Here is a 5896-nt window from a genome sequence, read left to right as displayed (position 1 = left end):
CTCCCGGATAATCTGTTCTGCATACAGGTTGAAGAGGTATGGAGACAGGACACATCCCTGGTGTACACCCTTTTCAATTTTGAACTATGCAGTGTTTCCTTGCTCTGTTCTGATGACTGCCTCTTGGTCCACGTATAGGTTTCGCATTGGAACGATCAAGTGTTCTGGGATTCCCATTCTTCTCAGAGTCAGCCACAGTTTGTTATGATCCACACAGTCAAACGCTTTTGCATAATCACAGACATTCTTCTGGTATTCCCTGCTTTCAGCTAAGATCCATCTAACATTAGCTACAATATCCCTAGTACCACGACCCCTTCTAAACCCAGCCTGGACTTCTGGCAATTCTCTGCTGATGTGCTGTTCCAGTCATTTTTGGATAATCTTCAGTAGAATCTTGCTTGCATGTGAAATCAATGATATTGTTCGATAGTTTCTACACTCTGTTGGGTCACCCTTCTTTGGGGTGGGAACATATATAAATCTCTTCCAGTCAGTTGGCCAAGTGGTTGTTCTCCAGATTTCTTGGCACAACTTGGTGAGCACATCCAGGGCAGCATCTGTTAGGTGAAATATGTCAATTGGTACACCATCTATTCCTGGGCCTTATTTTTGGTTATTTCCTTCAAAGCAGTCTGAACTTCTTCCTTCAGCACCATAGGTTCTTGCTCATATGCTGTTTCATTAAATTCTTCTGTGTCTGCCAATTTCTTTCAATATAGTAACTCAGTATATTAATGGTTACATATGTTATATATTGAATGACTGTCTTCTTTTTTCTTTATTATTTCATTTTTCAGTACATTATGATCATCTCTGTGTATCAAGAAATGAACTATACTTTAAAACATTTTAATGTTATATTCAGCTTAACTAACTGCCACTGAATCATAATCTACTCATATCTAAGTCTTCAGCAGGTTTTTGGAGGCTATAAATCACATAGGGAGCTCTAGTGGTCTAGTGGCAAGGATTGCATGGCTATCTCCAAGGCCCACAGTTCAAATCTACCAGTTCCTCCACGAAATAAGGATGGGCAGTCTCCTCCTGTGAGATTAACTGCCTCAGAAAACCCGCCAGTGGGTCAGCTATGGGTATGAGTGTGAATGTATGTATGTATGTATGTATGTGTGTGTGTATATATATATTCAGTTGTCATATTATTTATTTAGTTTATATTCTGTGTTAGGCTATTTGCACAATTCTCTACCAAAGACATTGGCCTTCTGTTTAATGATTTGAATAATTCTAAAATAAATGCTTACTATCATATGCAAGCAAGGATATTAAAAGATATCCTTAAAAAAAGAACAATTGGGATTTGTCTTTTCTAACCTGAAAACATTACACTAAAATGAATACTTTGAGAATCAGTTAAAATCTTCATAAATTTGAAATTTTTAATTCAATAGCACTAGGGTCAATAGATTGAATTTCTAATTCAATCATTCTAATTCATTTATATGTCTTAGTGAAATTTATTTTATTTTACTTACATATGTTTTATTTCACTATAAATCTAGGATATATTCAGATTTATTCCTACATAAATTCTATTTGTCTGGCTGATGTGAATAGAATATATTTCATTGTATTTTAAGTAAATATAATATTTATCATATTTCATTTAAAAATTCATCACCTCAATAAACTATCCTTTGTCATATCATTTTGTTTTATGTATGCAAGCATGTATTTATTTTTATGCCTCCAATATCTCTTTTTTTTTTTATGTAAGCCATAGAAATACTTAATTTGTATGTTGCAAAAATAAGGGACTTGATATTATCAGAAATTTTGCTAATTATTTAGATATTAAGTTTCATACATTTATGAATCTAATTTATTTTTGCATCACGTATATAATACACTGTTGTTGATTCAAAGGAATTCTGGAATGGGGAGTGGGAATGTACTTGTTAAAGCTGGTAGATATGACTATCAACTAAATTAAAAAATGGGGGAAAAAGAAAAAAATGAAAGTAAAGAAAAGAAGTCCTAAAAGTCCATAAACGTGTAGTATAATTTAAGTTGGAAATTACGTAGTGTCGACACCTGGAGGTAAATTATCACTGATGTTTACTTATATATAATCATAATAGATACAGAAATCCTTGGAAATTTAGTTCTATAGTCTTGTGTGTGAAGGAACTCTGGAGTTGGTTGAGTGATGAATAGTTAGTCCTTAGTAGTTAAAAGGAAGAGTTGGCATTTCCAACCTGTAGAAACCAGGGGAAAAATACGAAGCACTTACCTCTCATTACAATTGACAGTCCTGGAAACTCACTGAAGGCTTGCCATGAGGCAAAACCAACTTGATGACAATGGATTTAGTTTGGGATACTTTTATCTTCAATATACCTATTTTTAAAAGCAGTCTTTAGAACACAAGTCTGTGGTGCTAAAAATACTTGATAATTGGAATTTTCAAAGCTAAAACTCTATAGGTGGTCTTATGACATAGTGTGTTACCTGTTGGTTTGCTAAGATAAAAGTTGGCAGCTGATATTCACCAGCTGCTCCCAGAGCAATCTCCTCCATTAAAGATTTACAGCCTCAGAAAGCAGAGGAAAGGTTGTCAAGAACCAGAATCAACTCTACAGCAACAGTCTTTCTTTTTCTCATTTTAAATATCTTTAAATGTTTCACATTCATTCTCCAACTACTGCTACGTAACTATTTTATTGGAAAGCTTTCCTCTTACCCAACTCAATTTTATCAGCATTTTATTCTCTACTTTGTTCAAAGCAGAATAACAAGACTAGGGCTACCAGGATCTGACCATTCACATATTTCCTATCATTAAATCCCGGTAATGAGTGTCTTCAAGATTTTAAGATGATTATATTTTACTCCTAAAACATAGTCACAAATTATATCTAATTATTTATTGTTGTTTTTAATGTTTAACTCACTGTCCATTCTAAAAACAAAAGTAAAGCAATTTTGGATAATTCTATTCTATAAATGTTTCCCATAATGAAAAGTTGAGAAATAATGAAAAATTGTTTCCAAACATTATAATTTTTATTTAATTAGCATTAAATTGTTTTTTACATATAAAGTGTTATCAAGCATAAGAACTCACTAAAGAAAGAAAAAAAGTCAGTCTGCATTCCAGTAATCACTACAAAAATCCTTCAGTGAATCACTATATACTTAGCTCAAACTGGGAACATAAAAGTATCTAAATACTGCTTTTGCTTATTTATCTTGAGTGTCCACAAAGACATGTGTGAGTGTGAATGTGCGTGTGGTTGTGTGTGTGTGTGTGTGTGTGTGTGTGTGTGAAAGAAAGAGAAGAAGGAAAAAACATACTATGATCTTTTGGAGTCTGTTATTTCTTGCGCTTCTTGCTTTTTTACCTCCCATCCGATATTCTGACATAAGTGTCAGTCTCCTTCTACCTCTTTCCTTCCAGACAGAAAGAGGAGTTGCTTCTAACTTTTTTATACCCATACTGTGCACGAATAATCTGGACTAATAATTATAATGCCTATAAGTCAGTACTAAATATAGTAGTGAAATAAACTTTTACTGTGACATGAGATAGATTGACATAGTGATCGTGGCAATGGGGTCAAGTGTGTTGGTGAGGTTGGTTCAGGATAGCACAATGTTGAGAGCTGTTGTTGATAGTGTTGCTATGAGTAATAGTCAACTTGATGGTGCATAACCACAACAATCAGCTAACGTTTTTATACTTCCTCCAGTCATATTGTTCATATCTCATTTTCCTTATGGAAAAACAGAACAGTTTTACCAATCATTCTTGTGTGAATCTTCTTTGTACCCTGCCAATTCTCTTGCAATCATTTAAAATAGCAATCATTTAAAATATTAAGAAGAATAAATTAAAGAAAGAGGTAAAAGCTTTCAGTTGTTGCTTTGAGTTACGGACACTTTTCTACTTTTAGGGGTAGACAGATGTTTTATTACATGTCCGAAGAAATGTTGCTACATATTTTCTGCAGTAGTACTCTAATATAATTCTTTGCAAGCTTGCAAAATACAATTAGCCTCAAATGTATGTAGGCTCTCTGACAGCACAAACTAAATGGCAAAATTATTACTCAGCTATATCCTAGAGATTGGAATGCAATAATTTCTGCCTGGCCTGGAGCACTTTGAAGAACAAACTGTTTGCCCTGAGTTTGTTGTTGTTGTTGTTGTTATATTCTGTCAAGTTGCATCCTACTCAGAGACACACTACGTACAACAGCTGCCTGCCCTGTCCTGAGCCAATCTCACTGACTTTGACACACTTATCCCCATTGCCATAATTATTGTATCAATCCATTCCATCTGGGTCTTCCTCTCCTGTACTATCCCTCCACCCTTCAAGCATGATGTCCTTTTGCAAGGACCAGTTCCTCCTGATCACATGCCCGAAGTATGTGAGATGGAGCTTCAGAATCCTACGCTTCAGAATCCTACGTTTCACCCTCTCCAAGATAGATCTATTTGTGTTCTTGGCAGTCCATAGTATGTTCAAGACTCTTCTCCAGGACCACAATTTGAAGGCATCAATTCTTCTTCCATCATCCTTAAATAACAAAATTATGGGTTTTCAGGTTTGAATGATAAATGATATTTAGACATTTTTTAAATGTTATTTAATTTTTCTAAGGTCTAATTAGCATCCACTTCCAAAAAAAACATGTCTCTGGAAACTATTAATTTTGAGAAATGACTATAGTTATAGAAAGGCAACAGCAATTGTCTTAGCCCTATACAATGATAGAAGGTCAAAGAAGTTGGATATTGTTATTATGTATTATTAAGTTGAGGAAGACTCTACCTTCCAGTGGGTTTTCAAAGATGATAAGACACATGGGAGAAAATTGCCCATCTTCTGTGGAGCAGTTGGTGAGCTTCAAAAGTGTTTCTTCGGATTGACTGTACAGCTTCTTACCATTAAAACGCCAGTGCTCCCTCCAGAATTTGATTGCTCAAAAACAGTGTCAATCACTTTAATATGCCTCCTCTGACTGTTGTAGGGGAGCTCTGGTGGCCTAGTGGCGAGAAGCTGTGCTGTGATCTCATTGGCATGAGGTTCAAAGCCACCATCTGCTCCATGGGAGAAGGATGGGTAATCTCCTCCTGTGCGATTATCTGCCTCTGAAAACCAGCTGGAGGGTCAGCTATGAGTTAGTTCTGACTGGACGCTACATGACAATTGTTTTCTACAGTATTTTCTTGTTTCTAGGATAACTACTTCTTGGTCTATGCCCATGTTTCCAGTATACATAATTTTAATGTTTTGTGATTTTTCTTTTTCTAAATGTTATGTATAAGTTATTATGATTCTCATGGTAGAACACCTTTGTATAGTCAATAAAACACAAGTAAATGATTTTCTACTACTCTTTGTTTTCAGCCAATATTCATCCAGATTGAATTTCTGTCAGTTCCCTTTTGATGTAAAATTTGCTAACAGGTAGTGGATAGGTATTAGAGAAATCAAATCTCATTAAACTGTTAAAAGATGTCCTCTTCAGTTCATTTCTTGCTTAAATATGACTTCTAAACTTTCTCTTAATTTATCCCAATACTCTGTTCTCTATGTATTTTGACCTTCTTTACTTAAATGAATCTATAATTAGAGTTTCCAAATATGATGATTCCTCCACAAAGATTAATATCATTTCTATTTAATTTTTTTGTTTGATTATGCCTCATCTGATATCTAATAGCCTCTGAAATATCAAATTTTACCTCACTATAACTATCTCACTTATTCTGTTACTCTATTTCTAACTTCTCATATTTTAAGGGTAACAATACAACAAAACAGAAAAACTTAATTCCATTGCCAATTAATTACCTGAGTCACAGTCACCTCGTATGATAGAGTAAAACTGTTCCATAGGACTTTCAAGGCTGTGACCATTGT

This window comes from Elephantulus edwardii, unplaced genomic scaffold (genome assembly GCF_000299155.1).
Source record: "Elephantulus edwardii isolate Elephantulus edwardi_28Jun2011 unplaced genomic scaffold, EleEdw1.0 scaffold00003, whole genome shotgun sequence".
NCBI classification, from domain to species: domain Eukaryota; kingdom Metazoa; phylum Chordata; class Mammalia; order Macroscelidea; family Macroscelididae; genus Elephantulus; species Elephantulus edwardii.
The sequence above is the reverse complement of the archived record's forward strand: the minus strand, read 5'-3'. Positions refer to the sequence as shown.